At 42.8% G+C, this 19,872-nt stretch overlaps 1 protein-coding gene across 2 annotated transcripts in view; it reads left to right on the top strand.

The window, feature by feature from the left end:
• Positions 1-19,872, top strand: part of MAML3 (mastermind like transcriptional coactivator 3) — a 459,954-nt gene that overhangs the window by 63,922 nt on the left and 376,160 nt on the right. The gene's annotated exons all lie outside the window — the stretch shown is intronic.

Raw genomic sequence — 19,872 nt, forward strand, 5'->3', positions numbered from 1 at the left:
CCAGCACTTTGGGAGGCCAAGGTGGGTGGATCACGAGGTCACGAGTTCAAGGCCAGCTTGGCCAAGATGGTGAAACTCTGTCTCTACTAAAAACACAAAAATTAGCCAGGCATGGTGGTGGGTGCCTGTAATCCCAGCTCCCGAGGAGGCTGAGGGAGGAGAATCGCTTGAACCCGGGGGGCAGACGTTGCACTGAGCCGAGATCACGCCACTGCACTCCAGCCTGAGTGACAGAGTAAGACTCCATCTCAAAACAAACGAACAAACATGAGTCTTAGCTTTTGTGGTTCAGATCCACTGAGCAACCAGAAAGGACATCTTTGCAGAACTTGAAAATCTGGACATAAGATCTGGCAAGCTTTTTTTCTGATTTAGTTATAAAAATTCACATCTGGTTGTGCCTTTCAGGAATTTTTAAAAATAAAATTTTGTTACTAAGTATAGAACGTATCACCAGTCTATAATATGACAATAGAATACAAATATAACTTTTAGATATTTCAATTCAGGACTTCCTAAGAGAATTCACATCCTAATACACTGGGGCCAAGTTAGAGACGGGTGAACAACGTCGTGCCTGAAAATCTGCTTGCATAAAAGAGCAGTGAGGCCTGAATTAAGGTTTTCCTGTCTTCACATTTGTCGACTAGCCCTGTGTTGATTTCATAGTCATACAGTGCAGGAATCCTTCCCACTTCCTCTCTACATGTCTCTTGCCTGCTGTCATGCTAAGTAGCTAACGTTTCTGTTGCTTTAATATCACCATCATTACTATTGACTTGGTGCCCAGGGGTCAGATTTTCTTAGTTTTGGTTGCCTCAGTGTACAGCCAGGCACAGCACAAAACTGGACTGTGGGCAGGGATTCCTCCCTGGAGCTGTTTTGGGAGTCTCTGCCTTGGGAGAATACCTTCGCAGCTCCCACCGAGCAGCAGGGAATGAGGTGTGGGCTCCACCGGCCTCTGGAAGGAAGCCTGTCTTCTCTCCGCCCTGTGTTTTCTGTTCTGCTGTCGACTGGGCCTGGCCCCTGATGGCACACATTGAAACGCAAATGACAGCAGTAATTGGCTGAGAGATAAACCGCGATGAGTGAGTGAGCAGTGCGGCGGGGAGTTAAGTGGCTAAGTGACAATTACTGCTCTGCAGCCTCCGGGATCTGGAGCGGCCGCGCCGTTTGTTCTCGGTTTTAAAGGAGCAATAGCACATTAATTGGAGGAGGGCTTCTCGGTTAACATGTCTCACCCGGCTTCTCGGCTGATGCTGCTTTGAGGAGTAGGAGTGGGTGGCCTGTAAAAGGATTGCTTTGTTGATTATCTTCCCCCAACCCCACTCCCCGTTTTGGATTAGAATTTTGGAAATCGGTGTCCTGGATTCTGGTAGAATGATAGTTGGTTTACCTTGAAGATTTTCTAAAAGTTCCCTTGCAGGAGGAAGGCACCTGTTGACTCGGTCGCGAGGTTTCCGTGTCTACATCCGGGAAAAGCAAGGACTTAAACTCAGCCTGAGTTTCCATCTTTCCCTCCAGACAGTCCATTAACCCTCTGATAATATTATATTAAGTTCTGATCTCAAAAACGATCTATATGCTAGATAGAGCAATAGACGACAGAGATGACACCCTACTGCTGTTTAGAGCTTATAGTCTGGTTTGAAGAGATTGATAGGAAATAAATAGAACTCTCACCTACTGTTTTAGTTGCTCAGAGTGGGGATCCTGAGTAAGGAGAATCCTTGGGGTCCTTGGAGAGAGGAAGGTTGCAGTCTTAATGTAATGCTAGGCTAAGTCTGCCCTGCTTTCTTCGAAAGGCCATTTGAATCCTGTTCTGGGCATAAACAGCCTTTAAAATGATTAGTTTGGGCTTGATAAGTAGACTAAACAAATCCATGAACTAGTTGAGAGCCCTTTCTCTCTCCTGTAATCTGCCTTCTACTGCATTCAAACTAAGTTTTCAGGCTCTGAATACCTTACCGCTACTGTCTAATGCGTGCATTGTTTTGTTTATGTGGTTTCCTTCAGCCTCAGCAGCTTGGTCTTGGTCCTGTTTTGTTTTGTTTTTGTTTCTTTGTTTTGTTTTGTTTTTGTTGTTGTTGTTTTAACTAATCATCTCCTCTAGTTGAAAGGGTTCTAACCAGCCTCTTGCCACGTGCAAGGAATTAGTCATTTCAGGAACAGGAACTTGTCTGCTTTGGGACAGGTTTCTACCCAGAGGCTTAAACCTACCTAAAACACTGAAAATGATTTGAAGAAAAGGTAGACCCTAACTGGTGGTGGGTAGGAGAAGCTCAGCCCCTCTCTTGCCTTATCTTGGAAGGCCGTAGGAAAAAAAGCTTGCCTGTCAGCTAAAGCTAGCTTTGCTGCACGCAAGGAGAATGGAATAGGAAAGAGCAGTTGTTCCTGATTGCGTAAACTAGTCTGTGTAGGGTTTTTGCTATGCAGACTTCTTCATGAAATCACCAGGCAGAGATGGAGATGCTGGCTTGTCCTAGTTAGAAAAAGCCCTCTGTCCAATTTCTTTCTTCCTTTCCCTTTCCTTTAGTTTTCTTCTTCTTCTTTTTCTTCTTCTCCTTTTCTTTTTTTTTTTTTTGAGACTGAATCTCACTCTGCTGCCCAGGCTGGAGTGCAGTGGCGCAATCTCAGCTCATTGCAACCTCCGCCTCTTGAGTTCAAGTGATTTTCCTGCCTCAGCCTTCCAAGTAGCTGGAATTACAGGCGCTTGCCACCGTGACCGGCTAATTTTTGTCTTTTAGTAGAGATGGGGTTTCCCCATGTTTGCCAGGCTGGTCTTGAACTCTCAACCTCAAGTGAACTGCCTGCATGGCTGGGATTACAGGCTTGAGCCACCGTGCCTGGCCAGTCCAATTTCAGAAGAAAGGCCTAGATAAGAATTTGTGGAAGCATGTAGTAACAGCCACGGACTCTCCAAGAAGATGAATAAATTGTTCCTTTACATGAAGCTTTTCTAGGCAGGGTCTTAGCCTTGTGGTAGGAGTCAGACTGTCTGGGTTTGAATTCTGACTCAGCCACCCACTGGCCAGTTGACCTGGAGAACATTGTTTTATCTCAACTGTCAATTGAGGTAACAAAACCCAGTACAGGATTGTTCTGCGAACTAAATGAGCTACTGTAGAACTTTTTAGGTAAGCACTTAGAACAGTGCCTGGAACTTACTAAGTGCTGATTAAATGCTAGCTGTTGCTGTTATTGCTGTGTTGTAACTGTCATTTGTGTTGTGAGCCTCGTATCTTTAGTATGAATCACAAGGAGAACAACATTCTAACATTCCATGAAGGCCACACAGGTCCTGGGCAGCCCCAGAATCACTCCCGCTAGAGTCCATTTCACTGTTTCATTGTTAAATATACTACACTGGAAAACAGAGCTACACAGAAGCATTCTGTAGCATGTCCACTGAAAGATTAACAACACCCACCATAAAAACACATGGCGAATTATTTGGGTGCAAACCTGGTTCATCAGTCTTAAAACGGTGACAGTAAATCCAGAAGGTTGGTGTTAATTTATTGGCGATACTGCCCAGCTATTATGTCATCAAAGATGCATTGGATTTGGAGAAATAAATTTTCTAGGAGCTTAAATCATTTTAATTCACATACAGTAAAATTTACTCTTTTTTGGTATTCCTTTTTGTGAATTTTGGCAAATGCCTGGAGTAACCACTGTCACACAGAGTAGGATGTGGTGGCTTATACCGGGAATCCCAGCACTTTGGGATGCCAAGGCAGGAGAATGGCTTGAGGCCAGGAGTTCAAGATTCACTGCCACAATCAAGATACACTGTGGAACAGTTCTGTTACCCCACCAGCAAAGAACATTTCCTTATGCCACCCCTTTGTAGTCAAACAATCCCTTGTACATCCAATCCCCAGTAACCACTGATCTGCTCTCCATCACTATAGTTCTGTTTTTTCCAGAATGTCATGTGAGTATCATCATAGAATAGGTAGCCTTTCGAATCTGGCTTCTTACTTAACATTGTGCATTTGAGATTCATTCATGCTGTCACATATATCAGTAAAAAGCTTATTTTAAATACTTATAAATTATTGAATTCTGGAGTTAGATGAAATCTGAAAGATCAGAGCCAAACATTCTCATTTCCCAGATGAAGAAACAGAGACATCCTAGGATGAAGTGACTTGCCCAAGGTCATGAAGCTAATGAAAGAAAAAAACATGAACTTAGAATTCCGACTATGAGTTCAGACAATGTCTGTTACATCATGCTGGGATTAAGGAGAATCTGTAACTGCTTGTCAAGACGGGGTTCCATTCTTCTTTTTATTATTATTGGTCAAAATCTGATCAAACAAACTAAGCCTTGCCTTACTTATAATAGCAATTTTGGAAGGATTAGATTTTTAGGATGTGCAATTTCTTTGGAAAGTATATGGATTAGTGTCTTGGTAACACATTTTTTTCCTGAGGCACATCCATATCTTAGCTGGTGTCAGTCATAGGTATGATATGATAATAGAGCTTCACCTGAAGGCCTGTCATTTATTTTGTGTTTACAATAATTTCTTTTCGAAAACGAGTTTGTGGGAGTATTTTGAGTATTACTATCTTCCTTGTCACTTATGTTTTAAATACCAGTATGTTTCTAGGTGGCTTAATCTGGAGCACTCAACCAGTGGATTCAATAAAGAGCAATTGGTTTCATAGTTCATTTGTTCAATGATGATTTGTAGAAATTCCACGCTGAAAGCACTGAGCTGTGGGAGATACAATTAAGACACTGTTTTTAGTCAGCTTACATCTGATGACTGGATATTATGAAACGGTGCACAGAAAACTGTAAATTAGTTCTTTTGAGTACTCTTAGAGTCTTGCTAAGCACTATGATAAGGCACACTCATGTTCCTCAAGAAGCTTTTAAATACCAAAGGAGGTACCACTGAAGAGCTACTAGCAATGCAGTTTCTTGGTGAGAGCCAGTTGGGATATGGTTTGTTGGTGCATAAAGAACCTCAAAATTTTGTACCCTGCAGGGACAAGGTCAGAGTTGTACTATGGGAAATTCTTCTGTTAGTACCATGTAGAATAGGACAAAGACTAGAAGCTGGAATAGGAGTTTGCTGGGAAATGTCTGGACAGAAGTGAGGAAGGCCCAAACCACGGAGCAATGGGAATGGAAAGGAAGAGGTGTTCTGGACAGAGAAAGAACTGGTGATGTAAGAAGGAGAACCATTCAAAGGATAACACTACTCCTTGATGACTGGTTGGACAGCCCTGCCATGATGGAGAAATTGGAGTTTGTCTGAAAGAAGGCGATAGGGGAGAGAGGAGAGAAAGGGCCCTCCCTCTTAGACAAGGTCAGTTTCCCTACCTCCCTTCCTTTTTTTCTTACTTTTCTTTCTTTCCCTCCCTCCCTTCTTTCCTCCCATCACTTTTTTGCCCAGGCTGGAGTGCAGTGGCGAGATCATAGCTCACTTTAACCTCGAACTCCTGGGCCCAAGTGACCTTCCCCATGTAGTTGGGACTACAGGTGTGCACCACCATGCCCGGCTAATTTTTTAGTTTTTTTTTTTTTTTTAGAATTGATGCCTTGCCTTGTCACCTAGGCTGGTCTCAAACTCCTGGTCTCAAATGATCCTCCTGTCTCAGCTTGGCCAATTTTGTTTTCATGTGCTTCTATGTGAACCTGTTAACAGGTATTTACACATGATTATTACTCATTTTCAGAAGGCTAAATATAATCTCATTTTTCTGAAGTAGAGAATTGTGTTTTTCATCATAAAGAGTTCATCGTATAGTTATGATTAAACCATTATTTTTGGCCCCTTCCTCCACCTATGGCATGATTCAGTGCTTAAAAAGAGGCAGTGTGAGTAGTGAAGGAGACAGTTTACCCAGGATGAAATACAGACCATAAATTATCACCCTGAAAAGTACATACCCTTATTAGGAGCTGAAAGAACATATATTAAGACAACTTTAAAGTGAAGTTATGTGTATGGGAGACTTAAAAATAAATAAATATGAATTTTAAACCCAGCATTGATCAAAATATGCAAAAACATCTTCACTTACACTTTGGTGCTGTTTCTGTAAATGGGTACAATATATCCAGGGAAGAATCCCACAATAATTAAAAAGAGGTAAAACTGTATTGTTTGTAGTCTAGACACAACAGGAAATTATTGTAAAGAATAAAGTGTCTCATGGTAGCATTATTTCCAGTGAAATCAAAACAGTACAGATTCCCAAATAACAGAATGTCAAGGCAAATATTGCCTAATAAGACATTTTATTTGTCTTAGAATGGGATGCTATGACAGGGATGAGTATACAAAATCATATTCTTTCAGAGAATGTACACGATAGCATGGACCCTCTGATTACAACTAGAGAACATCACTAGTAAAAGAGTCACACAAAAAATAGACAATTTCAGTACTGACCAAGGATTGGTAGGAGGGTGTTTTGCTTTGTTTTGTTTTGTTTTGTTTTGTTTTGTTTGAGACAGAGTCTTACTCTGTGGCCCAGGCTGGAGTGAAGTGGCACAATCTTGGCTCACTGCAACCTCCGCCTCCCAGGTTCAAGTGAGTTTCTCTTGCCTCAGCCCCCGCCAGTAGCTGGGATTACAGGTATGGGCCACCACGCCTGGCTAATATTTGTAATTTCAGTAGAGACAGGGTTTTACCATGTTGGTCAGGCTTGTCTCAAACTCCTGACCTTAGGTGATTCACCTGCCTCACCCTCACAAAGTGCTGGGGTTACAGGCATGACCCACCGCGCCCAGCCTATTTTCATTCTTTTTTCTAAGTGAGCATTAGGGGCGTAGCTTAAAGAAAGAAAATTTCTTTTTTTAAATTTTTTTCTCTACTCCTGTGACACATTAGAAAGAAAGAAAATTTCTAGTGAAATGGTTTAATGTTCATGGTCCCCTTCCCCTCTTCTCTCTTTCTTCCCACCCACCTCTAAGTGGTTCCAGTTACATTTATGTTTACTCTATATTATAAGAGAAAGTAGGAAGATGAATTCTCCATATTTGTGAGGTACTTTAGTTCTGATTCTGCCATACCTGTAAGATCTTGAGCCAATCACAAAATATTTGATATTTTAAATGACTTTTTTCCCTTAAAGAATGATTGAAATTTATTTTATTTTATTATTATTATTTTTTTGAGACAGAGTCTCGCTCTGTCACCAGGCGCCAGGCTGGAGTGCAGTGGTGCAATCGCGGCTCACTGCAACCTCCGCCCCCTGGGTTCAAGCAATTCTCCTGCCTCAGCCTCCTGAGTAGCTGGGATTACAGGCACGTGCCACCATGCCTGGCTAATTTTTGTATTTTTAGTAGAGACGGGGTTTCACCATATTGGCCAGGCTGGTCTCAAACTCCTGACCTCGTGATTCTCTCGCCTCGGTCTCCCGAAGTGCTGGGATTACAGGTGTGAGGCACCGCGCCCGGCCTGAAATTTCTGCATCCTCTCTGTTCTCACATTGATACTGAGAAGATTATTGGAATAAAACATGTAAAACCACTTGAAGTATTTGGATGACTAGACAGTATATTGTTTAACTCTATTGTGGGACAAAAAAAAAATGAAAGAAATGGATACTGGAGATGACCTGTGTGAGTCCAAACATGTGTGCTCAGCAAAGTGGAATTCAAGGAGGAAAAGTTGCAGTGGACACCCAGGGGCAGGGTCTTACTCAGCCACATTTGTGAGGCAGTGCCCATGTACAGATGGTGGAGGGTCAGATCAGCTATTCCTGCCTTACAGCGACTTTGGACACATCACTGAAGCTTTTAATGGTTTATGTATATGTACAGAGAGATGCTCTTAAATTGGAAAACAAACATTCGAGGAGGGCCTCTAAGAGCTGTTTCTTAGATTAGAAAAGACTTGTGCTGAATCCAAGAAAAGAAAACATCACGGTGAAATGGAAAGTTTACATGAGTTTTACTTGGAGCCAAAATTTTCTTCACTAAAGTAAATTTAGACCAGTAGTAGTTAAAGGGGAAAGCAGAAATTTTCCATTGGCAGAAATGATAGAAGCCAAGAAGCAATCCGTAGGACAAATGGCCACAGATATAAAATAATGAAAAACGACGGTTTTCAGTACAACTGGAGCTACGGTCTCTGAGAAGATGTGACTCATGAAGGCAGCAGCCACACCAAATACTTAGCATTTAGGGCGCCTTTTTTTTTTTCCTGAGACAGAGTTTAGCTCTTGTTGCCCAGGCTGGAGTGCAATGGCGCGATCTGGGCTCACTGCAACCTCTGCCTCCCAGGTTCAAGCGATTCTCCTGCCTCAACCTCCTGAGTAGCTGGGACTACAGGCATGTGCCACCAGGCCCGGCTAATTTTGTATTTTAGAGACGTGGTTTCTCCATGGTGGTCAGGCTGGTCTCGAACTCCCAACCACAGGTGATCCGCCCGCCTCAACTTCCCAAAGTGCTGGGATTACTGGCTGGGATCACTGTGCCTGGCCTGGGTGTCTTATTATTTATTTTGAAACTGTATTATGAATTAACATTGAAAGGTATCCGTGGGTTAAGCATGCTGTTGTGGGACAAAGAAAAGCAATTGGAAGTATTTTCAGAATTCTTGGTTTCATGCCATGTGTTTGCCCGTTTTGGCTAAGCAGCTCTGGAAACAGCTGCTCTGACCCTTCTAAGTGGTTTGCTCAAAGGAGCAGAGAGTGGAGTTCGTAGCAAGTGGGAGGAAACAGCGTAGGTATCTGTCATCTGTTTTCCTTTTCCTGAGTCAAATGGGGCAAAGTAGAGAACCTTTTAGCTTCTGTACTTGTGCACAGTGTGGCTCAGATAACCAGGGGCAGGGAATGGAGTAATTCCCTCCTCCGGTTTTATGAGGGTGCCCTGGGGCCTGGGCCCTGTCCCCTGGGAAACAGGTCCAAACTAGGGTATCCTTTGAAGTAACTGGCTGCTCCACTTGGACCAGCTCTATGACTGCAAAGCAAGAAGATGAGTAACTTGTCCCAAACGTTTAACTACCCGTTACCTGTTTGTTAAAAGCTTGGAAAGAAATACACAAGGAAAGCACAAAACCAGGTTAGACAACAGCCATTTAGACCTCTTTTGTTTCTCCACGCTGTGGCTGGTATGTAAACAAGCTCTTGGTTTTGTGAATTCTGTTCACATCCTGCTAACAGCTTCATTGTGGTCTGGGGGCAGATACTGCAATGCCAGCAGCATCAGAGGGGACATTCAAGGGAGCATTTCCAAATTATCACTAAACAATAGCAACAGCAGCCACAACAAGGGTTGTATAACCCAATGTAAACCGTATAGCTATCCTTCCCCCAACTGTCCCCCATGATTTTAAGGTTACATTGGACTAGGGTGATTCATTGTAGGGGGAATAAAGGGTAGCATTTTAAATATTAGACTTTTGTATTTTTCCCATCGTTTGATAAAATCTTGAACACAATGTGTTCAAGTTATTTGTTAGTCTTCAAAGCAGGTTAAAGGAATCTCTTACTTTGGAAAAATAAATTTTGTTTCTGGGGTCCGAAAATAGTTGCTAGAATTTTTTCCTTTTTGTTTGTTTTGTTTATGAGTCTTCATTTAGGAGGTCTGGAAATAAATGCTGGTGTTAGGTCATGCTTCACAGTGACGAGGTGAAAAGTGGAACATTAGGAATAAAGTGGTGGGAGAGAGGAGGTCTTGGGGAAATCTGAGACGTAAATACTCAGATACAGGAAGCTGAAGAATTTAGGAAGAAATCAACCTTCAGTTGGCTGATCTAGTAGTGAAAATGTATAAAGAAATACACGGCATTACTGTTGTCTTTGAGGAGCCTGATCTTTAGGGTGGCAGTGTGCCAGGTTACATACTTTCATTCGCTGTGTATACGTGCACATTAGATTGCTCACGTGGCAGCAGACTATCAAAAATAGTTGAGAAAATTCTGTAAACAAAACGTTTAAGTGATTGCAACAAGGCAAGTAGGCCTGGCTGTAAAGTTCTATCTGCCACTAAAGGGTAAATCTTGAGTAGTCATTGGCCCGTTGCTTGTCTATTAATTTAGATTTTCAGTAAGCATTTGATAAAGTTTCCCTCAAGTACATATTATCAGATAATAGTAATCATTCATTAAAGCATTCATTCAGTAAATACTTACTGAATGCTGTGCGTTGGTGATATATTATAGATGTCAAATTTCTAGAAATAACCAGAACTGAGGAGGTGGGGTTGGCCATTCTCTGCTGACAAGAGGGTGAGTCTCATTATCAGCAGGTGTGTGTGTGTGTGTGTGTGTGTGTGTGTGTGTGTGTGTCTTTCAATCTAGGGTTTCTTTTGCCATTGGGCTTTGTTGTAGCCTACAGAAGTCAGCGTGCTGGGGAGAACTTAAGGCCTGGAGGAGGAGTGGAGTGGGCCAAATGCCTGTGAACAGCCTGGGAGAGAGGTAGAGAATGGCAAGTGGATCTAAACCAAAATAAAAAACTCAGACCCTGCAGTTGGCAAAACATCATTTGGCCTAGTTAAAACAGGGGAAACTTAGGGGAACTTTCTGGTTAAACTGAGAGGTAAAAGTAAAGAATAACTGAGTTTCCAGAAAAGTGGATGGTAGCATGATGGCATAACGTTGACAGGCAGAGCTGCCTGTTAGGAAAAGCACAGGGTTCAGGAAAGGCTCAAGCATCAGGTCTGAGAAGCCCAAATGGCATTTGTTTGCAAGCAAGGAACATATCCATCTGTATTCCTTCCTGTTTTTCTGACTACTTAAGATTCTATATTAGACGCTCCTGACCTCCCTAAATCTGGCCCAGGGCAAGAATGGTGACCGTGCATTGGAATGGCATGCATGGGAGTGTTCATTTATTCCGAAACCATTTGCTGAGCAGCAACCATGCAATTATTTATATGTATAAAAGTAGGCATTTTCTTCCTGCAACTAAGAGGAGTGGGCAATGTGGGGAAAGACGGGGGAAATGCTTTACAGATGCTACAAAGCTAAAGCTTCTTTCAGAAGGTGAGCTGTGAGGTAGTGGGAAGAGACAGACAAGACCTGAACTTTATTTGCAGTTCTTTATTTGCTAGCTGGGTTCTGAGACTTAGATTCCTTTCCATAAAATGGGAATAATAATTTCTGTCCTTTTCCCTCCTAGATTTGTTGTGAACATGAAACTATTCATAGAAAGAATGCAGAGTAAACTGTTAAGCACTATATGCATGTTTGTATAATCAGATGATTTTTTGAGACGGAGTCTCACGCTGTTGCCCAGGTTGGAGCACAACGGTGTGACCTCGGCTCACTGCAACCTCCACCTCCCCGGTTCAAGTGATTCTCTTGTTTCAGCCTTCCGAGTAGCTGGGATTACAGGCACCTGCCACCACGCCTGGCTAACTTTTTGTATTTTTTAGTAAGATGGGGTTTCACTATGTTGGCCAGGCTGGTCTTGAACTCCTGACCTCATGATCCACCCACCTCAGCCTCCCAAAGTGATGGGATTACAGGCATGAGCCATGGTGCCTGTGCCTGACCAGATGATTTTTTTTCAAAAGTCATAATAGCACATAATAATAGGTAGAGTTGCTGATTAACTTTGCCTGTTTTCAGGGATTGCCTCCTTGGTGAAGCCTCAGAAGTCCAGTTCACTTGTAAATAGAACCATCCCTGGTTCTTTTTCGCTTTAGGGCTATCGGTAGGAGCTCAGCCCCAGTGGGACCCAGGAGTTTCACACTGGTCTCCAATGTCAGGATGCACTTGTAGCTGTTTTGGCAAGCTCCTAATACAGTTTCTTTAAAAAACATTCCCAGAGTGGTTGAGTTGCCTTCTGGGGAAAGCCTGGTGGGGGTGCGTTGGTGCCTTGGGATGAGCAGGATTTTGTGCTCACCCCATTTGAACCTCCGCCCCATTTGAACCTTTACCTCCTGAAAGCAGTAGAGACTTGCCTGTGAGGTCAGGAGCTGTATGCTGGGGACTGCAAAGGCCATGCTTTTGTGCGGGCTCGTGGCCATAGTAACGACATTGCTGTGGGCAGAGCTCCATGTTAGGCCCAACAGGCAACCAGGCAGGGCGGAGGGACGCTGGGAAGCAAATACAGGCAAAAAGGATCTTCAGATGTGGAGATGGTCCCCAGTACTGCAGGCCCACCTTTCTCTCAGAGGCAGTTGCGGCTTTGGCCAGTGTGTCTGTGTGTCTCTGTGTGGCTTGTTTTAAATTAGACCAGGCCTGAAAAATGAAAGGAAAAAAAAAGAGAAGAATTTCACTGTGAGAGCATATGGAGATGACCAGATTCTTCCCACTTGAGCCCCTGGGCAGAATAAACTTGCACTGCTAGTGGTGAACAGCAGTGTGCAGTAAAACATTCTTCCCTTGAACCCTTTGACTGTGAAAGAGGCACAAGGGGAGAACGCAGCAGGGATTCTTTCTTTTCAGCTGCTCCCTACTCTGTTGCTTACATTCACTCCACAGATCTTATTGGTCTGCTACTGTGTGTGAGAGGGAGAAAAAGACTGAGCGTGTGTTTTATGGAGGGGACTGATTAGCTCTGGCCCTGTTTTTGTGTCATCGGTGGTGCTAGGGATCCTATTTTATGTTTACTGCCCCTTGACATTTCTTAAAAGGAGTCTTCAAAGCAGAAGGCCCTATTCTGAAGACGGGTTTCTGGGCAGTAAAGTTGACAGGGTTTAACATCAGGAAAGTAAACCTAATAGAAAAAGGGAGAAGCATAAACAACCCCAGCTACATTCCACAGTGGCCTTTGATGGGAAGAGGCCTTGTTTATGGAGATCTAGGGGCAGCCTAGACGGTTCACATCCTCTGGTGTTGTGCAGTGTGAAGTCTGTTTCCTACCCTCCCCATCAGATGACCTCAGCATTTGTAGCCCCAGCTACATGTTGAAGCCACTAGATAAAATCATGCCAGTAAGACTTCAGTGTTTACTCACAGAATTTCTCAAGTTGAGTCACTGTTGACTTATTCCTCCCTCAGCTCAGCCAATCCCAGTGCTCCCTCTTTTTCCACCAACCAATGCCTGCATAGTTTGTGAATTTTGCATTATGTATGGAACTTGAAACTAATTTGCTTGATATAACCAAGGCAATACCTAAAAAGCTTTATTTCAGCAAGCACAATCTGGGTAAATATGAGACTGTTGTCTTACTGTCCTTCAATACACCATTTTTCTACTCAGTGATAAGGTAGTGAGTTCATGAGAATTTTGCTGCTGGGATCTTGTGGGTAGGTTGTAGATGTATGTTTATATTTGTGTTCGTGTACAAATGTGTATGTGTATTTGGAGTTTCTTTTGATGTGTTTAATCTCCGGACAAGGACATATTATTTTCTTTTTTATACCCATACCATTTTATAAACAGAATTCTAGCGGGAAAATCTAAGCAGAGGAAGTCTAAAATATTTTTAGCAGATAAAAAGTGATGTTGCTATAACCACAGATATTCAAACAGAAAGTAAAGTAGATATTAGAGAATGCAATATGGTCTATGCATTGTAACATATTCCTTTATAGTGAGGCATGGGGGATGAGGGAGGAACCCATCTAACAGCTCATATATTTTTGTATTTAATGATGTGTAAATATTTGGCTACATTTAATAATTAAAGCTATGAATTCCTTTTTTCTCTATAGAAGGCTGCTCAATTCAAAATTTCTTTTTATGTACAAACAAAAAGATTGAATGGCATTTTTCCTTATGTGGAATAGCACAACAGTATAAAGCCACGTGTTGGTTTTAATGGAATCAGTGTTTCAAGCAAAAATAGCCATCATTGCTGGCTTTTTTTCATCAGTTTCTATACTAACCAGGCAGGCTTCTGCAATGGGAAGACATAAATTGGAGTAGAAACTGAACAACGGTAAGTTCTTATATATATTCTTATTCTTTTTCTTTTTTTGAGACGGTGTCTTGCTCTGTTACCAGGCTGGAGTGCAGTGGTGTGATCTTCTCAGCTGCAACCTCCACATCCTGGGTTCAAGTGATTCTCCTGCCTCAGCCTCCCAAGTAGCTGGGATTACAAGCACGTGCCACCATGTCCAGCTACTTTTTTTTAGTACAGATGGGGTTTCACCATGTTGGCCAGGATGGTCTCGATCTCCTGATCTCGTGATCCGTCCGCCTTGGCCTCCCAAAGTGCTGGGATTACAGGTGTGAGCCACCGCAACCGGCCAGTTTTCATATATTTTCTTAACTCCATGTCGAGTGCTTACCAACTGCAATTTTAGAGTGTAGGATTTTTAGAGGTGCTTTGCACCCTGCCTGCGGTGAAAGGCTAGTTTCTTCTCCTATTTCCAATCCATTTCTCACTGTTACATTTAGAAAATACAATAAAAATGTATTACTGGAGTAGGCCTCTCACCATGCACTTTTAAATTTCTGTGCTTATCCTGTGGGTGGGGACATTGCCGTTTAAGGATGAGGACCAAGTCCAGACACCATGCTTTGAGTAACACTGTCTCAGGGCACATTCAGATCCATGAGTAGAGCTCCCGTCTGCGATGGTTAAATGAGTGAAAAAACCTAAAGAGACATTTAAACTGTTTGCCTTTTCTGCAGGCATTTCTGTGCTAGCTCGTTCAAGCTCCCTCTTTAGTCTCTGCCTCCCATTCTTTCTATTGTGTACCTTTGGGTTAATTACACATCTTAACTTCCCGTTTCCTGCAGATTAACCTTCACTTCAAAAATGTAAGTGATTACATGCACTTCTTTTTCCCAAATTAACTACCATACACTCTGGTATTCTTTGCATGGGAGCATGGTATCTTTTTTTGAATACATTTGAAATAAATCCAAACACCTGTCTTGCATTTTGTAAACATGTATCTTAGAGTGAATTATACCTCCTTTGAGTCCATACATTTTACAGGTCAGCCTGAGAGATTTACATAACAATTAAAAAAATGAATATATTGCTGACTTCCTCTCTTTGGCTTTAAATGCCTATAAGTGGCACTAAAGAAGAAGAAATTCATGAAAGTGGTAATGCAGATTTCAGTCCGGTCTGGGGTCATTTGGGAAATATTAACTACTTTCTCATATATGGCTAAACCTTGACTAAACATTTTTTAGAATGCAGAGGATGTTTTCTTTGGGGGATGGGGGTTGTTTACTCTTTAGTTTCCCAATGCAAGGAGGAAAAACATAAATATGTAGAACTCTGGCCAGGTGCAGTAGCTCCTGCCTGTAATCCCAGCACTTTGGAAGGCTGAGGCAGGCAGATCACTTAAAGTCGGGAGTTTGAGACAAACCTGGCCAACATGGTGAAACTCTATCTCTACTAAAAATACAAAAATTAGCTGGGTGTGGTGGCCGGTGCCTGTAATCCCAGCTACTCTCGAGGGTGAGATAGGAGAATCACTTGAACCTGGGAGGCGGATGTGGCAGTGAGCCGAAATTGTGCCACTGCACTCCAGCCTGGGCGACGGGGCGAGACTCCTTCTCAAAAAATAATGAATAGAACTATGATTTGCTTCATATGTTCCCTCCTTTCAGAAGGATGTTCATTCACAAATCTAATTTTTCCCAATTTCTTCCTTTTTAAAAAAGACAGCTGACTATTTTGGTTGAAGAGGTTACCTTCCCTTCTGGAAACTGAGGCAGAGGTCTCCTTACCAGTAGTGGATACCATAAAAAAGAAGCCACTGAGCTCTTGATTCCTAGTTTTGCCTTCCTTCTTATAAACTCTAGGAATTCAGAAGGTGGACTTCCCATATCTGGGTCAGCAGAGATCTGTGGGGTTTTTCATATACCACTGTAGACATAATTATAATTTAACACATGCCCAGACCTTCCCTTTCTCTCTCTCTCTCTCTCTCTCTCTCTCTCTCTCTCTCTCTCTCTCTCTTTCTCTCTCTCTCTCTCCTGCCTCTTTTTTCTCCTGTGACAATGGTCTCTAGGGCCTGGTGTTTGAAGATCACCCCTCTGTTTCCTTTCCTGCCCAGCCCTCAAGGTGGGCCCTGGGAGTTTGTGCTGAGCTGGGAGGTTCCCTTTTCTTGGAGCCTAGCATGGAGAAGTTCCTTTCATCCTGGCAATGGGAGCTGGAGACAAAGCTTAATTTCTTTGACTCTCTAGCTTTCTTTTCATTTTTATGCAGCCCTTGTCAGTGCTTGCTCTAGTCACTCTTTTCCAGGAAACTTTAGCTTTCCGTCATTGCACTGTTCTTCTGAAGGCGCAAATTGCTCATCAAGGCTTCAGGGAGTTCTGGGTCTTTTGCCCAGGCTCCCTCCTCCAGCCCCACCTTCCCCCATCCTGTGGCGAGTGAGAGCCTGAAAGCTGAGAAGCTCGGAATGGCCTTCTCTGATTACCACTACATAGCTGGTGTCGCATCAACAGCCGTGGCTCTTGTAGCTTTCCTCAAAGCTCTGTGTGGGAGGCATAAAATGTAATTCAAATAGTAATGATTAAAAGCATCCTATTTTTCTCTAGGGTTCTCCCATTTCTAAAGTAAAGCAAGGGTCGTAGGGCTCCTGTTTAGTAGCTTGATAAAGATGGAAATTATTAGTGTGGGAGAGGGTGTTTTTTTTCTTAAAACAAAACATCTGATGCTTTTTCCTTGGTGCTAGAGCTACAGTGCCTTCTTGCCCTTCGCCTATACTTTTTATCCCTGTTGTTTTCAGGCCCTTTTACAAGGAGAGGGAGTGAAGAAGGGAGGGACTTAACTTCTAGGAAAGACTGTTGAAACTGATTCATTTCCGGAAGAGTTTGGGAACAGAAAAGCCTGTCTTAATTTTTAGCCCTGCTTTGCTCAGAAAGGAATAGTGGCTACCTTGATAAATAATACTAGCGTACTACTATGTTCTCTGTGCAAAGATTTGATATACATTATGCCTCTTAAGCCCCACTGCAACAGTAAGATTGTTACTATCATCAGCCCCATTTGAGGATAAGTGAACTGAGCCTTGGAGTGGTTCAATGGTCACACAGCTCTGTGATAGTTAGAATTTGAATTAGAATTTGTTTGTCTCCAAAATTCAGTATTGCATTGAGAAGGGGCAATATGATAGAAGAAAGCATTGGCTTTCCCAGTGGAGTGATGCTTCAGGGCTGCCTTTGATGCAGGGCTGCAAGATTTTGTTGGGTGAGTAGGGAACAGCCCTCTGCTTCCTTTCATGGCAGTACTGGCGGGGAAGTTTTGTATGAATCAGAAACATTGATTTTCTAAATTACACTGATAATATTCCTGCTTAGACATGGAGAGATCAAGAATGATTCTCCATGGTGTTTCAAGTTAAAATACTTGAAAATGTTATTATAGATAGGATTCCTGCTGGGTCTGGTGGCTCACACCTGAAATCCCAGCACTTTGGGAGGCTGAGGTGGGAGGATTACCTGAGGTCAGGAGTTTAAGACCAGCCTGGCCAACATGGTGAATCCCCCCCCAAAAATACAAAAATTAGCCACATGTGGTGGCAGGCACCTGTAATCCCAGCTACTTGGGAGGCTGAGGCAGGGAGAATTGCTTGAACCCTGGAAGGAGAGGTTTCAGTGAGCCGAGATTGCAGTGATGCACTCCAGCCTGGGCGACAGAGTGAGACTCCATCTCAAAACAAAAAAAAAGAAGTAAGATTCCTTCCCTGTGTCTGACCTTGAGCTGTCTGGAGCCATGCACCAGCCAGGAAATGGCAACTTGTGGCAGCCCATCTTTGGGAAGAGCAAACTGAATGGATGCTTAGGAGGGACAGGAAAGATGCAGACAGGTTTCAGGGAAAGGTGGGGACCATGCAAAGGCCCAGGGGTTAAAGAGGCAAAATTCTAGCTCAGAATAAGCAGCTAAGAGAAGACACTTTCTGGAAGCCTCAACAAAGTCAGGCAAACCAAATGGCAGCAAGAGACTTAGGCATAGGTGAAGCAGCCTGGAGCCCATGACCTTGAAGGGACAGGAGAAAACTGCAGATGGAGGAGAGTTTTTTCATTTCAACCACAACAGTCTCATTTGTCTTATTTTTGTCCTCACACCTTGTCCTGAGATCTCCTCCAGCCAGAAGTTTGCCTGAGCTTTATTGTTCTTCTTTGTTTTACAAAAACAATGTGTTTTCACTTGGAAGGTACAAAGTTAAAATGTTGACTTAAAAATATATTGCAGAAAATATCTAAGACAGCATCCTTAGTCACCATAATATCTGATGTGATCTTCACAGACCTTGATTGGGGGATAGAGAGGGAATATTCCTAGAAAGAATAAATGATAACTTTTATATTATATAAAACATACATAATGGGCCGGGTGTGGTGGCTCATGCCTTTAATACCAGGACTTTGGGAGGCTGATACTAAACTACAGGTTGAGTATCTCTGATCCCAAATGCTTGGGGACAGAAATGTTTTAGATTTTGGATGTTTCTGGATTTGGGAATATTTGCATACATATAATGAGATGTCTTGGGAATGGGACTCAATTCTGAACGCAATATTCATTTATGCCTCATATGCACCTTATACACATAGTCTGATAATTTTATACAACATTCTTAATAACTTTGTGCATGACACAAAGTTTGTGTACATTGAACTATCAGAAAGCAAAGGAGTCACTATCTTAGCCACCCACATGGGCCATCTGTGGTTGTTTGCCATCACCATGATTCCTGACTCTGAATTTATATGCCCCCATAAGCAATCATGTTCTTTTTTTTTTTTTTTTTTTGAGACAGAGTTTCACTCTTGTTGCCCAGGCTGGAGTGCAGTGGCTCAATCTCAGCTCACTACAACCTCTGCCTCCCAGGTTCAAGCGATTCTTCTGCCTCAGCCTCCTGAGTAGCTTACCACTCCCGGCTAATTTTTGTATTTTTAGTAGAGACAGGATTTCTCTATGTTGATCAGACTGGTCTTGAGCTTCTGACCTCAGGTAATCTGCCCTGCCTTGGTCTCCCAAAGTGTTGAGATTACAGGCATGAGCCGCGATGCCTGGCCTAAGCAATCATTTTCTTACACTTAAAAACACATAAATACTTAACAGTAAAATATGATATACCATTAATACAGTGAAAAACTAATGTGCTCAGGGTAACTAAGCAGCACAGTCGCATCACCAGAAGAGCTGGGGACTGTAGGATCGTTTGCATGTTGTGTGCCTGCGTTTTGACTGTGACCTGTCATGAAGTCAGGTGTGGAATTTTCCACTTGCGGCATCATGTCGGTGCTCACAAAGTTTCAGATTTTGGAGTATTTCAGATTTTAGATTTTTGAATAGAGATGTTCAACCTATATTACTGTTGTTGTTAACTGACCGTCCGAGGTCATTTATGGTGGCAGCTGAGGATTCTGCCTTAGATGTTTTCAAAGGACCAGGGATTGCTGATAGGTACAAGGAAGGCAGAAGTTGGGGAATAGCTGGGGATGAATAATGTCCCTCTCCCTCATAGTATACATGTCCTCTCTCTGATTCCTTTGCTCCCTGCTCCAAATCAGGCCTCCTGTTTGATTTTGGTGACCCCAGTTTCTCATTAATTTCCTCTTCAGAACTCTCTCCAATCAAGGCACTAAAGTGAGCATCTAGCAAAAAGCAACATGTGGATTATTTTGAAGACTCCTTTTTCTAGCTTTAGAAGCTGTGAGTGATGCTTGACTCACATACACCCCCTGTCCTCAAAACGGCAGATGGAGGATCCCCATATCTCATGTCTCTTGTATCCTGTGGGTGCCTGGCACTATACCTCACAGCTAGGAAGTAGGTGCTCATTGCAGGGTAGGGAGAAAGATCAAAACAACAGGGAGCTAACTCATCTGTAGTACCAGAGTCTCTCTGATGGAAGTCCATAGAAATGTTGAAAGAGTGAAGGACTGGGCACGGTGGTTCATGCCTGTAATCTCATCACTTTGGGAAGACGAGATGGGTGGATCACTTGAAGTCAGGAGTTTGAGACCAGTCTGGCAGACACGGTGAAACCCTGTCTCTACTAAAAATACAAAAATTAGCCAG

Source organism: Callithrix jacchus, chromosome 3 (assembly GCF_049354715.1).
Source record: "Callithrix jacchus isolate 240 chromosome 3, calJac240_pri, whole genome shotgun sequence".
In the NCBI taxonomy this organism is placed as follows: Eukaryota; Metazoa; Chordata; class Mammalia; order Primates; family Cebidae; genus Callithrix; species Callithrix jacchus.